We start from the raw sequence: 15,692 nt of genomic DNA, 5'->3' as shown, positions 1-15,692 counted from the left end.
TTCAAGAACGCCCCAGGGTCCATGTACTGGGCTGATTCCCACACTTAAACAAAAAAGTAGGTGAGAACAGCCTTAAGAATCAGACAAACCTGGAACAAAGCAGACCCCTCTAATTCCCAAGCACGTGACTACGGGCAAGTCACCTAGGCTTTCTGTGCCCCGTATAACAGCTAAATCCCCAAGTGTATGCACCCCTTCTAAGACACCTCCCTGTACCCCTGGACACCAGCATCCAAGGCTGAGTCTGGTGTGGACTGAACAGTGGGGCTGGTCTCAGGGCTCGGTGAACTCAGACGGTCTGCCCTCTAGGTCCACAGCTGAGAGGCTGGGTCTGATGCCCTCAGCCACACAAGAGCCTCCCAAACTCTCTGGACTTTGCTTCCCCCTCTGTTCCCAACTCTGAGCTGCTTCCAGGCTGCAGAGAAAGGATGGCCTGTCATCCAGGGATCAGTGGGAAATGGACCTGTCTTTTGATCACTGGGAAGTGGCTTTTGATCGTCACTGTCACCTTTGCCTGATGGCCCCCTGCACAGGCACCTGTCATCATGAGCACACGACTTCAGAGAATCGGGCTCCACAGCTTTACTCAAAATCATTTCATCTCCCGGGACTCAAAATGACAACTGTTACCACTGTGTCTCAGGCACAGCGCTAGGGACTTGCCATGTGTGCATTCAGCAAGTGCTTCTCGAGCGCCTACTATGTGCTGAGCGCTTTGCAAAGCACTTGGGAGAGAGCGATGACAAAAACAAAGATCCCTGGCCTTGTGGAGCTGATTTTCAAAGAAGAAAATTAAAATAATAATAATATAACAAATAATGATAAGATAATAATAGTAATAAATAAGTACATTAGACCGTAGGTGGTAAGCACTATAGAAAAAGGAAAACCAAATAGGGAAAGAGGATGGATATTGTTAGGAGAATTTCCATTTTTAATAAAGTGGTCAGGGTGGGCCTTCTGGAAAGGTGACTTTTAGCAAAGACTTAGAGGAGGTGAGGGAATGAGCAAAGCAGGTATATGGAGAAGGTGTGACCTGTGCAAAAGTCCTGAGGCAGGAAGAAGATGCCACGTTCCAGAATAGCAAAAAAGCCAGTGTCTGGGACAGGGAAGAAGTAGCAGGAGACAGGGCCTTGTAAGGGCTTTGGCTCCATGCTGGGGCCACTGCAGGGTACTGAGTGGAGCTGCACCAGGATGTGACTCACATATTAAAAAGGTCCTTCTGGTCCTTCTGCGTGGGGAGTAGGCTTGGAGGGTGGAAGCAGGGAGAGCAGTGTGAGGAGGCTGCCCAGCAATGCAGGGCAGCAAGACGATGGTGGCAGAGACAGGGTGGTCCCCGCGGAGGTGGGGAGAGGCAGTCAGAACCTGCAGAAGTTTGGAAGGTAGGGCACTGACCCGACTCCCCAGCAGATGGGGTAGTGCTTTATTCCCTGCCCCTCTGAAGGGGGGCACGATTATTCCCATTTCAGAGTTAACTCAACTGAGACTGAAAACTGAAGTCTCTCTCTCCCCACTCACTCAGGGACATGGCAGTCCCATGTCACCTCGCAGTGAGTGGTGGTGCTGGTATCCAGACGCCACGAGAGATGAGCACGGGGCCTCGGGCAGAGGGTAGTTAAGGGGGCCGACACCTGGCAGCCCAGCACCCCATAAAACGAGCTGGAGCATGAATTGATGGCCCATTAATGGCCCAGAGCTCAGAGTAGCCCTGTCTTCAGCAGTTTATAAACTCATAAAAACGCTGTGGTCACGGCCACACATCCCTGCCTCCTTTAGCTGAGAATGAATGGGCTTTCCTGGGGGAAGAGGCAACAGGCTGCGGGGGGTATGCCTGAGCTGCGGCAGTACTGGACTCCTGTGCCTCTTCCCTCTTTGTCGCCCCCCCTGCCCCACTTCCCATCCCTGCCTCACTGCCCAAGGAAGGCCCTGGCCGGGGAGGACCAGGGAAGGAAAGCTACCCCTGGCCATACCCACCAGGTGGCTGGGTGACCTGGGAGCATCACGGCATCCCCATAAGGTTAATATCACAGCCCCCGTGTGACGCTGACGGATGACAAACTAAAGGTCAGAGCACTGAAGGACCTCACCCCACATACCCAAGTCAGTGTCCCTACCTTTATCCTCAGAGCCACACACAGTCCCCGGCCCCGGCTGCACGGATGGAAAAGGAGAAACGTGGCACAATGTGTGTGCACCAACGCAGGCCACCCAGACGTGACCCCACCCTGGCATGACCCCCCCACACTTGTTCTAGGGACGGACGAGGTTGGGATCGGAACCCAACCAGCACCACACTGCCCGCCTTGCCTTCAGCAGCACCCCTCCACGCATTCATTCGGCAAGCACTCCCCGTGCACCCAGACATGGCTGAACACTTTCTCTACCAGGCATGGTGCCAAGCCCCTATCAGTTCATTTAATCTGCCCAGTGATTTTATGGGAGGTACGCTGTATTCTTTTCCCTGACTTACAGGTGAGGAAAGCAAAGCACAGAGAGGTTAAGTAACTGGCCCAAGGTCACACAGCTGGTAAGGGGCAGAGCCAGACTTCAACCTCCCGCATTTCCAACCACAGCCCGTTACATTACACTGAAGGCTTCCCTTCTTGCCGGTCTGGGCTGCTCATCCTCCCAAGGCTCCCACTCACTCCCCAGCACGGGACTCTCCGTCCAGGCCCCTGCGGAGGGGCAATAGGGGGATGCCTGCAATGCTGGAGATGAGGCAGCCAGGGCAGTCCCCACCCCCACCCCCAGGGTCTGATAAGGCTCTGCTCCCACTCCAGGTCACCCCAGGGGGACAGTGGAGCCCCCTGCCCTGGAGTGACTTCCTCAGGGGCACAGACATCCAGGGCCAAAGAAGACAAGATTCAGCCCACACCTGAGACAGGTGGGGTCTTGGCGCCACCTCGTGTCCTTTCGCAGCTCTGTCGCTGGCCACACAAGCAGGATAGGACATGGGCTGGGTTTTGAAACCCAGACTCAGACCCTTCCACGCCACCTTCAGTTTTTGCTACAAACTGTTTGCTACCCAAGCTCAATAATGATTGACTCCATACATTGTTCCTTACATCAACTCACTGTTTTACTTAGCTTCATCCTAGACAATAATTCCTGTGAAATCCCAGGTCTGATGTGCCATTGTGTTTTTTCATACTTTATCTTGTTTTTTTTAAGATTTATTTATTTATTTGAGAGAGAGAAAGAGAGAGTGAGCTGAGAGGAAGGGCAGAGAGAGAGAGAGGGAGACAAGCAGACTCCATGCTGAGCAGGGAGCCCAGGACCCCGAGAGCATGATCTGAGTTAGACGCTCCACTGACTGAGCCACCCAGGGGCCCCCTATAATACACTTTAAAATAAATACTAAATACACAGTTTCAAAACTTTTATTCATGTGCCTTGTAAAATTGCACCCCCACTAGCATTTTGGGCAGCACCGCCCACTCAAGAGCTTGTCCCTTCCTTCGGCGGGTCAGTCAATGAGGGTGGTTTGGCTCTGATAAGTCAGGGAAGTCAGACACTGAGGTCCTCACCGGACTCACAGCCAAGTGGCAGAGCCAAACATTAATCGAAAAATCGCAAAAATAGTTTAAAAAATTATGACAACAATGTTATTAAACTATAAAACTGGTTTACTGGAAGGAAGTAGAACACACTAGAAATACTAGAAAGCCCACAATAAGAGGATTTGGCCTGGTAGGGGAAGTAAGAGAGGGCTTCCTGGAGGAGGTGGTGATCGAGCTGAGATCTAAAGGAAGAGCAAAAGTCAACTAGGGGAAGAGGGAAGGAAAGAGTGTCCTGGGCAGAATGACCAGTGTTTGCAAGATCCCTGAGCCTCTCCCATGAGTCCTTAGACCACACCTTGGAACTTGCTTCGCTGCTCATGGGCAGGGTGGGATTTCTGTCTGCGGGGACTCCTTCTTTTACCTTCCTTGCCTCCAGCTCCAGCCTCTCTTCCACCCACATCCCCAGCACTGTCAGGGCATTTGGTCTCTTTCCTTTTCATCCCTGAACTCTGCAGTTTGGTTCTCAGGACCGCCCCTCCCCCTCATTTCCAAATCAGAGAAATAATTTCATAGATGTCAAGTTACTTTCCCAAAGTCACACAGCTTGGCAAAGCCAGGATTTGCCCCTGGACCCGGAGGCTGTGCACTCTTGCTACATCAGTCTACCCCTCAACAGTCTCCCAACCCTTACTCCTGTGGAACTCCAGTCAGGAGACCTACGAGCAACGCTTGACTTGCTGAGCAAATGTGAGCAGGTTACTGCCCCTCTCTGAGCCTCAGTCTCCTCATCTGTAAAATAAGAGGTGTGTACAATAATACTACCTAACATGTATTATTCCCCACATCGACTCTTTAAAGTCACCGCTAGTGTTATTCCCATCTCATAGATGAGGAAACAAGCTCAGAAAGGTTTAGTGACTTGTCCAAAGTCACACAGTTGGTAAGTAACAGAACATCATAGAACTTTCTCTGAGGTCCTTTCCCATAATAATGTTCTCAGCCTGAATTTCCCAAGGAGTCCCAGCTTGTCCCTGGAATGCCAACCCACATCTGGCCCCTAATCCAGTGCTGCCCACGTTAGTCCATGCCCTGCTGTCCGTGGCCATGATGCTTCTCTCTCCAAAGAGGCAGTGGTCCAGAACACTGCCTGCTCCCACTCCACCAGGTCCATGATGAGCCGAACAGGGGCCCTGGGGTCTTGGAGAAGCTCATCGCTGCTTCCCAGGCCACCCAAGCAGCTTCCCTCCAGACCTGCCTCCCAGAGACGTATTGACCCATTTAGAGACCCTGGGGAAAGCATTTGCTCTTCCTAAGAGGTCCCATTCTTCTGGCCCCCAATACAGGGTTTGTTCCTGGCATTGGAAAGCACTTAGTTGCCATCTCCACGGCCTTCTGTCAAAGCTGCCTTCGCTCCCAGGCTCAGCCCGGGCCCCTTTGGGAGCCCTGAGGCAGCTGGGCTGAGCTGCTCTGGCCGAGGGCAGAGCCAAGACATGAGTGCAATTCCGGTCGGGGTCTCCTCTGGGGCCCCAGGATGTTGATGCAGCAAGGCTCTAAGACATGCCATCAGGAAAGGACTATACAAACCCTCTGGCCAACACTGGGAACTGGCCCAGGCCAAGTATGCCAGCATGGCCCCTTTCCAGTGAGAGCCCCCAGGCGGATGGGAAGGACTGAGCCTCTACCTTCAGGGAGCCCCAGTTAGATGCAAGAAACCAAGCTTCTGCATTTGCGAGCCTCAGCCTCGAAGGAGGCTGGACACCAAGATGGAAATCGCACTAAAACAAAGCTACAGATAGACAAAGCCAAACAAAGGCCCAGGAAATGGAGTCTGGGCCACGTGAGCTCAGGTTTGGACAAGAGTTTGGGGTTAATCATGGCTGGCTCCATGGGGGAGGTGAACATTGCCCTGTATTTTGAGCAAGGGATTGGCCAAAAGCGTAAGGGGAGCTTCTTGAGAAGGAATACCCTGCACAAAAGCTCAGGTTTGGAATGAGCTGAACAGCTGGGCTGTTGGGGCTCAATCTTAGCCTGCTGAAGAAGAGCTGAGTTTTACTGAGCACTTACTATGTGCTGGCTCTGTTCTAAAGGCTCCACGTGCATCATTTCCCACGGCCGTCATGGCAACCCCGTGAGACAGGCGCTACCATATCATCACCCCCACATTGAGATGGAAAACGAATGCACAGAGGTTAAGTAACTTGCCCAAGGTCACAGCTGGTAAGTGGCAAAGCCAGGAAGTTTCCAAGGAGTGACCCAACGTAATCTGTCTGTGTTCCAAGCAGCACCTAAAGCTCAGAGAGGGGCAGCAACTTGTTCAGTGTCACATAGCTACCTGGTGTCTGAGAGGTAGAGCCAGAACGTGAGCCGAGGTTGGAGCATCCTGGAATGCAAGGCTGGGAAAGATGATCAGGAGCGTGGAGATCGACCCTCTCTGTCCTGATGGATCTACGGAGCGGGTAGAGGTGGGGTGGGCGGGCAAGAGCAATGTGGAAGGCTCGTGGCCAGCAGGGAGAGAAGGGGCCACATTGCTGGGGAAGTCTCAGTCCTGCCACAGCCATCTGTCCGAGGTCAAAAATAGCACAGAATTAAATTTTCAACACAGGCAGAAGATGAAAACAAGACACTTCACCAAAGAAGATAGTCCGATGGCAAACAAGCACAGGGAAAGGGGCTCAACCTCCTTTTGTCATCAGAGAAACACCAGGGAAAACCACCGAGAGATGTCCCTGGATGCCTGTTCGAATGAGCACAGTTCAAAAAGGCTGAGCGGACCCAGTGCTGGGGAGGAGGTGGAGGACCCAGCACCCTCGTGTCCTGCTGCCGGGAGCGCAATGAACAGCCACTTTGTAAAGATTTGGCAGTTTCTTTGAAGTTAAATTTATACCTACTACACGATCCAGCCTTGGGTATTTACCCAAGAGAAATGGAAGCCAATGTCCACACACACATACACACACACACACACACACACGGGCAGGCATGCACGTTGAAGCTTTATTTAACTAGCCCCAAACTGGAAACAACCCACATGCCCATCACCAGGTGAATGGAAGAGAGGGATTGTGGCGTACCCACCAGATGGCAACAGAGGGTCATCAGCAGCAACAAGGAACAACCATTCATAGACATGAGAACGTGGATGAATTTCCAAACAGTTATACTACACAGGGAAGCGAGACTAAATGAGCACGTACCGTACCGTCCCATTTATAGATAATGTAGAAAATGCAAGCTCATCTCTAGCGACGGAAACAGATCAGCAGTTGCCAGGTGACGGCTGGAGGACACGGGGCGACAAATGGGCACAGGGAAATTTTAGGGGTGATGAGTGTGATTTTGGTAATGATTTCAACAATGTCCACGTACGTCAGAATTTATCAAATGGTACACTTTAAATATGTGCAGTTTACTGTGTATCAGTCATATCCCAATAAAGCTGTTTAAAAAAACAGTCCGGGAGACGCCCAGGTGGCTCAGTCACTAAGCGTCTGCCTTCGGCTCAGGTTATGATCCTGCGGTCCTGGGATCGAGCCCCCATCAGGCTCTCTGCTCAGAGGGAAGCCTGTTTCTCCCTCTGCCTGCCGCTCCCCCTGCTGTGCTCTCTCTCTCTCTCTCTGTCAAATAAATAAATAAAATCTTTTAAAAAATAAAAAAACAGCCCTGTGTCGAGCAGCCCCAAGCTACAGAGAGATGCCCCTGAACTAGAGAGGTCTAAGGAGGGGGCACCTACAGACTCTCAGGGATTCACCAGGCCCCACGTAACCCCAACCTCCACCTCAAAGCCTGGGATTTCCTCGGGGGGCTTACAGGTTAATCAGTGCAACCCCTTTTGGTAGAAATCCACTGCATCACAGCTGTTTCCAGACTCAGGCCAGGGGGAAGTGCAGCCTACAGGGCATCCCTGCCCGGCCAGGCCAGAACTATGGTCATCGTTGCTAAAACAGCCCATGGCCCAGCGCTGGACACACACCTGGTCCAGGCCCACTCAGATGACCAACAGGCTTGGGTTGTTCTGTCTCGCATTCTCTGGCTGTAAATGGGAGTAATAATGTCAGATGCTTTCTGAGGATGCTTTCGGGAAACTCAGTTCAATCTGATTTCAAACCACAAAGGGAATCCATTGGCTCCCATAACTGTGTAGCCTGGTATTAGGTCTGGTCAGGCCAGGTTTGATCCAGCGGCAACTCAGGGGTATGACCAAGAAACTGGTTTCTTTCCATCTTTGCTCTCTGCCTTTTGAAGTGAGGCCTTCTCCCTAAAGCCGGCAACCCACGTGATCCCCAATGGGGGCCAGCAGTGGGTCAGCAGTTATAGGCGTCCTTGTTCATACCCTGTGTGAACCAGAGGGCGTCTTTTTCCCAGTATCCCCAGCCCAAGTGTGTGTGTAAGCATCCTCCAGTGGGCAGCCCCATTGCCCAGACAGGTGCAGGTATGAAAAGTCCACATCCCACAGACACTAAAATAAAGGGCATGTTCTGGGGATCCAGGCAGGGGAAGGAGATGGGGGGAGGCCTGAGCAGGTGGAGGGAGGAATAGAGGGAGAGCAGAAGCAGTGGCCAGAACTGACCACAGCCAGATCCCTGGTTAATCCAACAAGGATCCTGGGAATCAATGCAGGTTTCCAATTTGTGGGAAGACGGTAACTGAGCCAGACAGAAACCACTCTCAAGATTTGGATTTTTGGGGCGCCTGGGTGGCTCAGTCGTTAAGCGTCTGCCTTCGGCTCAGGTCATGATCCCAGGGTCCTGGGATCGAGCCGCGCATCGGGCTCCCTGCTCGGCGGGAAGCCTGCTTCTCCCTCTCCCACTCCCCCTGTTTGTGTTCCCTCTCTCGCTGTCTCTCTCTCTGTTAAATAAATAATAAAAAAATCTTTAAAAAAAAAAAAAGATTTGGATTTTTAAACGTATCAGAGAGGGTGCGTTTGAGAACAGAGACGAGTGTATGAAGCATCATGTGGGTCCTTGGGCAGTTTTATTGTAAATTTCATTTCATTTTAATTTTTGAATCACTAATACATTCACATGCTTCAAAAACCAAAAGACATAAAAATGCATATAGTATAAAGTTCTCCCTGCACCCTGTCCCCCATCCGCCCATTCTCAGCACCCCTCCCCTGCAGGGGACCCCTGTTCACAGTTTCTCATGTATCTCTACAACATTTCTTCTGAATACCCACACCAATAAGAACATAGATTCTTGGCCGTCCGCCTTTTGGCACAAAATGTAAAATATTGAAAACACTGTCTTTCCTCTTAATTTTTTTTCACTTGACAGTGGCATTCCATTGTATGGATGGACCATAGTTTAACGAATCAGTCTTTTATTGCTGGGCATGACTGTACTGTTTCCAACCATTTGCTGTTGTAAACAATGCAGTGGTGAACAACCATGTCATGTGTGTGCAGGTAAATCTGCAGAGGTGGAGGTGACAGAAGGAGAAGAAGAGAGAGAGAATTTTAAGCAGACTTCACTCCCAGCACGTGAGCTCGATGCAGGGCTCGATCTCATGACCCTGAGCTCATGACCTGAGCCAAAATCAAGAGTCCGACACTGAACTGACTGAGCCACAACCCAGGTGCCCCTTTTTAACCTTATTTTTATGTAAGTAAATGAATCAGTCTTTTTAATAGCTTCTAGATTTTTGAGTTATAATTAGAAAGTCTCCGCACTTGGAAGTCATAAAGGAATCCATCCATGTTTGTTTCTAAAACATTTATGACTTCATTTTCAGATTCCTGTGTAATTTGTTTTAGTTTAAAATAGGAAGCCAGATTTTTTTTTCTAGGTGGCTCTCCAGTTGTCCCACACCGTTTGTTGTATAATTCAGCTTGTCTTCACCGGTTCGGGCTGGTGACTCTATCAAACACTAAATGCCCATCTGAATTTAGGTCTCTTTCTGGTTTTTCCATTTTATTTCATTGGTCCATTTGAGAATTCATGAGTGAAAACCACATTGTTTTGATGATTGACGCTTCATACTATGGTTAGTCCTTTCCATACGTACTCTCTTTTTTCTAGAGTTTTCCTCGCTGTGCTTATTGATTAATGTTTCATAGGACCATTAGGATAAACATACCCAGTTCAGCAAAAACTATTGATAATTTTCCCAGGATCAAAGTACGTTTATCAATGAGCTGAGAGAGAATTAAAATTTCATGGGGTTGATTCCCCTTTCTTTCCACTTGTACAAATCTTTTTGTCCTTCTGTAATTTTGTTCATTAAAACACTTATTGAAATAAAACATATATCCAGAAAAGTCATAAATCGTTAAGGGTACAGCTCGATGACTTTTCTAGAAGCGAACAGCCCCGTGAAATTGCCACCCAGATTGAGAAGTAGAAAATGGCCAGGGCCCCAGGAGCCCCCCTCCTGCCCCCTCCTCCACACCCACCCTCCCCAAAGGAGCCACTTTCCCCACTTCGGCTGTCAGGAGCATTTCCAAGCTTCAGATATTGTAATTTAAATCACACTGTACCTACTCTTTGGTATCTAGCTTCCTTCCACACTGTGCTGGTGGGATCCATTCACGCTATTACTTGGTTCATGTTCATTACCATATAGTTTGTCACCGCATGGCTATGTTACAATGTGCACAAGCGTCCTGCTTCTGATGGCTATCTGGGTTATTTCCAGGTTAGGGCCAGCGGGGATCGTGCTGCTATGAACATTCTAGCCCCCCGTCTTTCGGTGCAAATGTGAGCTCATTTCCGCTGGGCCCTCCTGGGAGTAGCACGGCTGGGTCATGGGGTATATGTATATGAGTTTTGGCAGATACCACCAAATAGTTCCTAAAGCGCTGGTACTCACGTCCTCTCCACCAGCTGTCTGCTCCAATCCGTTCTTCCCTTCCTCCTGGGCACATGGCAAGATGACTTCCCCCAGCCTCCCTTGTAATTAGATTAGGTCACGAAGCAGCTCACCTCACAGCACCTACAGGGGAGGCAGGTAGACTTCTGTTCTCCAAGCCAGTTTACGTGGGGGTCTTTCTGTTATGAGTTGGATGTCTTACCCTCAACAATACAGGAATTGCCACCAGAAGAGGGGCACCAGTACGTGACACTGTCTTCACCATCAGGCAATGGATGAGTGATTCATGGTGCTGCAAAGATTCTCTGTAGCTTTTATTTACCCTAATAAGGAAAGAGAATCGAGGTGTGTTTCTCCGTGCATTTCGTGTAACTTCCCCATCATAGACACACCCACCATGTTACCCAGGGCCTCGCTGTCCGTCCCTCCTGCCCCCTCCACCGGGGCTCACACACTCGTTTATTCCAAAGTGCCTTTCTTTGTCTCATTAAATACTTTTCTGGACTGAACTCCACATTGTCGACTATGATATATAGCAAGACGTTTATCTGCATTTGCCTAGGTTACCTCTGCTCAGCTTTTACTTTCAACTACTCTTCCTTCCTGAATTACTCCGGCTCAGGTTTGCCTCGTCCATGGGGCATGGAGCCGTATTTGGCTGCGGAATCCAATCCGATCACGTTTCTTCACCCAGGCGAAGAAACCCACGTACACGTATTGACATGTCTAACATTCTCTTCTGTCCTTAGGGAGTTTTTTAAAATCTCTGGTAACGCAGCTTGTTCTCTTTGCTTTTATATGCGATTCTTCCACTCTACAAGGAGCTTTGCACTTTCGTTTGTCTATAACTTTGTATATTTTTGGTTCACCGTGTCTTAGGAAATGAGAAGATGAACGTGTTTCTTCTTGTCTCTTCCCCCACCATCCCACTTTGAGGCACTAACGTTTCCTTTCTCGGTGATTTCCTGTATTCTGTTCCATGGTGTTAGACTTCTGTTTTGATTTGTCAACTTTGAATGGCGTTCTTTGGTCCCCAGCCACGACAGATGAGGCACTCAGCAAAACACACTCTTCTCTGTCCCGTCCTGACACTTCTTCTTGGATGCATCAGTTTTGCTTTGTCTCTTTTTTTAAGTGAACTCTACACCCAACATGGGGCTCGAACTCATGACCCCAAGATCCAGAGTCACCGACTCTGAGCCAACCAGGCGCGCCTGATGCATTGGCTCCAACATCATCAAAATGACTGTCATTGACCTTGTCAAGATACCTCTCTCTGTCCCTCCATCCCCCACTCTCGTGTTAACCTCCGTTCCAAACTTAACAGCAGTCAGGACACCCCAGTCCCCTGCCAGCCATGCGTGAGTGGCTGGAGCTCATCTTCACTGTGAGTTTCCTAGAGATGGACTCCGTGGGACCCACAGCACTCGCTGAGCTCTGTGACAGTCAGAATTGCCCCTGGGGCACCGTGATACTTGAAGGACTGCTCAGCTCCATGTAAACTCCTGCGTCCCACTGTCTTCCCTCAGTTAGATCTCGTAGGCAGGCTCTCCTGTCTTACGATACCTTAACATTTCTGTTGTCCCGGTCCCTTTAGACTACAGACTGGGTAAGAGTCAGGTGCTCCTGGTCTGGCTATTTATACGCAACTCCTTCTGCTCTTGTGGGATCTGAGAGATAGAGATGTTACCACGTTCCGGGTGTGCCCCTTGCCGACAGGAAGTATGTTTCCCGAGACCTCCAGTGGTTGAACAATCTTGCCATCGATACCCTCTCGCATAGTTTCTGTGACCCTTCTCCCCATGTGGCTTTTATACCAATCATAGCTGCTGTGGACAGCCATTGTACATTATTTTTGAGTCTGTGTTTTCTGAATTCTAGTTTGTGGAGACCTTTAAATCACCTCTCGTATGATATCCAGTAGGGAGAATGTGAAAATTGCTGTCTCATGCTGACAAGCTCACAGCAACATTCTGTCGAGTCATCCCAGCAGCCGCCCCTCCCTGTGAGCTACACTCCAGGTGCCTCGTACAGGGGTTACAGCTCCCACCTCCAACAAGGTACCCCCAGGGGCACCTGTCTGAGTAGGAGATCCCCTAGGGCAGGAGCTCTGTCTCCCCCCTCAGACCGGGAATTCTTAGAGGACCTGAGTGATGTCTCCCCCTTCAGACCAGAAAACTTCCGAAGGTAGAAGTTATGTCTTCTCCCACTGTCCCACATACACATACAAGTTTATAATATATTCTGAGTCCTGGGGAGAAAGTAAGGTAGGAAAAGGGAAAGAAAAGTCATGGAGGCTACTAGTTTAGTTAGGGCAGACTTCTCTGAGCAAGTGATATTTAAGCAGAGAGCTGAATAACATGAGGGGCAGGCCATGTGGGCAAGAGCATGCCATGCAGAGGGAACAGCAAGTGCAAAGGCCCTGGGGCAGGAGAAGCATGACTGTGTAATGAATGGCAAGGGGGCCCGTCAGTGTGGCTGGAGTGGAATGTGCAAGGGGCAGCGAGGTCTGAGAGGCGGGTCACTGGGGGCCTTGACACTGGTTTTGGCTTTACTCTAAGTGGGGTGAAAGCCACTGTAGGATTTTGAGCAGAGGAGTGACCTAATCCGACTTACTTTTAAAAGGATCACTCTGAAGCGACGTAAAGAATAGGCTGTAGGAAGACAGGAAGTAGAAACAGGGTCAGTCTCACACGAATGTGTTTCTTGCCTTTGACGGTGACAGGGATTCAGCCGCTGAGGCCCAGAGGATGCCCCGCGAGCCTCAGGCCTCTGCTCAGCCAGGCCAAATCCAATGGCAGGAAACAAGGGGCCTGAGGACCAGTTGCTCTACCTAAGGGCAGGGACCTTATATCTTCACTTCCTTCTTTCCCCACTGCAATATTTGCCCTCCAGTGACCAGATACAGAAACCCTGGCCACGGGGAGCTTTGCAGGTGACTTTGGAAGCCACGTTCTGGCTCAGCTCTGCTTCGCGCAGAGAGGGGAGCGAGATGACCGCTAGGTGGCAGCATCGCTCCGCTGAGAAGGCAGCGCGGCGTGGGGAGGGGGACCTCTCTGTCCTCGTCTGCGACTGGGCTCTTGGGGCTCTTCCCTGTTGGGGATGACCGCAGTCAGCACGGTGATTGCTCCCGGGGCTTCTGAAACAATAAACGCCTTTCATAGCAATTGCCTCGTAGGACTCTCACAGCAAATTGTGTGGGATCGCCCCACTGGAACCTAGTAGCCCATTTTACAGGTGGGAACGGGGACCCAAAGAGGGCACCGAGGCTGGCCCCAAATCCTTCAGTGGCAGAGCCCAGGACCTCCCCTCTGATCTTGCCACTCCTCCCTGAACCTGGAACAGTGATGGGGAGAGCAGCGGGGGGGCGGGGGGATGGGGGATTGCCTTTGCCTGTGCTGGTGCAAGGGTCCGAGAGGATGAGGAGCATACTCCGAGTACACATACGGCCTTGAGAGCTGACAGTAGCGTACATCCTTGGGGACTCTTGGGGGCCACCAGAACCCCATCATATCAGCTGGTAGAGGGGTATCTAAAGTCAACCCACGTCAAATAAAAATCAGATCAAAAGTCATGGCAGAGAAGGGATTGTAACTGCCTGTCATAAACACTCAGTGAATGGTATTATTATTTGTTATCACTCAAAAAAAGAGGGAGTGGATCCCCATATGTGTGCCCCCCACAGACCAAGTCGAGCCCCCGTATTATAAGACACCAGGTACCTCTCCTTTAGCCCAGATCTTTAGATCTAAAAGATCTTTTTTTTTTTTAGACTTCATATATTTATTTTTAAGGAATCTCTACACTCGATGTGGGGCTCGAACTCACAACCCCGAGATCAAGTCACATGCTCCACCAACTGAGTCAGCCAGGCACCCGTAAAAGAAGAACTTAAGTAACTATTAGATTACTATCTCTGTCCCTCACCAGACTGTTAGCTCCAAGAACAGGAACTGGCCTCTTTGTGTTGCAAATGGTATCCTCACCTCCCAGCAGGGGGGCGGGACACGTAGAAGGTACACAAGTGAATGAATGCATGTGTGAGTGAATCAACGCATGCATGAACGTCTTGGCCCAATCCCACAGCCTCCACGGGGTCCATCCTGCCCCCGAGCTTTGCACAGCCCACAGAGGGAAGCAGTCTTTTGCTGTTTCAGGGACAACTGCGTTCCAGGGACCTGGAACTGAAGTTGATGGGCAGACAGAGCAGAATGTGAGGTGGCCCAGGGAAGCCAGTCCCACTCCTGTTCCCCCCAGCTCCTTCCCTGGCTGCATGTCATGCCCAGGTTGCAGGATGGAGAAGCCAGGAGAGCCCTGCTCATGAATTACATTCCAGGCAGTCTGCTGGGAAGATTAGGATCACACTGGTTTGGAGCCAGGGCTTTCTAGCATCTTCCTGCAGGAAACGTGGTTCGGGGATAAAGAGACTCAGCAGCGAAAGGGAAGGAGGGGAGGAGAGGAGGAAGAGGGAGGGATGGGAAGGGGAGAAGGGTGAGAAGCCAGAGGGAAGAGAGGGAGAGAGAAAAAGTCAGAGATACAAAAGACAACCAGAGAGATGAAGACCAGGAATCAGAGAGAAGGACCAGGAGACAGAGAAGTAGACAGAGAGACAGCTGAGAGATACATCACTGAACACAGCCCCGACTGCCTCTCTCCTCTATGTCCTGGATCCTAGGTGCTAGCATATGCAAATGTCTTTCTCTAGAAGATGAGACTGATGGCCTTAATGGTCCTGAGTCCCAAGGAGGAGAAGATCCCCTCCAAGCAAGGCCCAGCTTGGGAAAGACACAGCAAACCTTGGGGCCGATCCAGGGACTTTAGGACAGGACACCTGAGCCAATCATAAATGCTATTCTCGGGGTCTCCTTGTCGGAAGTGGGGAACCTCAAGGACAAGGGTGCCAGGGTCACACATGCCCACACTTGCTCTGTTTGCATTTGTTGCTGCCTGCATCCTGTTTCTCACCCCTGAGACCCTTCGCCATTTCCCCACCATAATGTAGTGCCTTGCACAGAATGAACTTTTGCCTCCAGAAAGATATGCTTAAATTCGATTTCAAGCCATAACATTGTAGAGGGGAAATGCCTGTAGGACTGGGATTCAGGACACCTGGCTTTTGACCCCTGTCAGCTAGGAACTCACTGTGTGGCCATGGGGTAGCCACATGGCATCTCTGGGCCTCGTTTTCCAGGCAAAAGAGGACACTGGATTGGTGAGCCCCAAAAGAGTTTTCCAGCGCGAAGACTCCATAACAGCTTGCACCCCTCTTTGGAGGAAATCCCAAGCAAGAGAGCACTGGACTGGGAGTCCAGCATGCCCTGCCCCTTCAGACTTAGCTTACACCTCACCTCGTTCGGAGCCAGCAACTCTGGTTAAAATACAAG

Source organism: Halichoerus grypus, chromosome 5, assembly GCF_964656455.1.
Source record: "Halichoerus grypus chromosome 5, mHalGry1.hap1.1, whole genome shotgun sequence".
NCBI classification, from domain to species: Eukaryota; Metazoa; Chordata; class Mammalia; order Carnivora; family Phocidae; genus Halichoerus; species Halichoerus grypus.
This window is presented reverse-complemented; position numbering follows the sequence as displayed.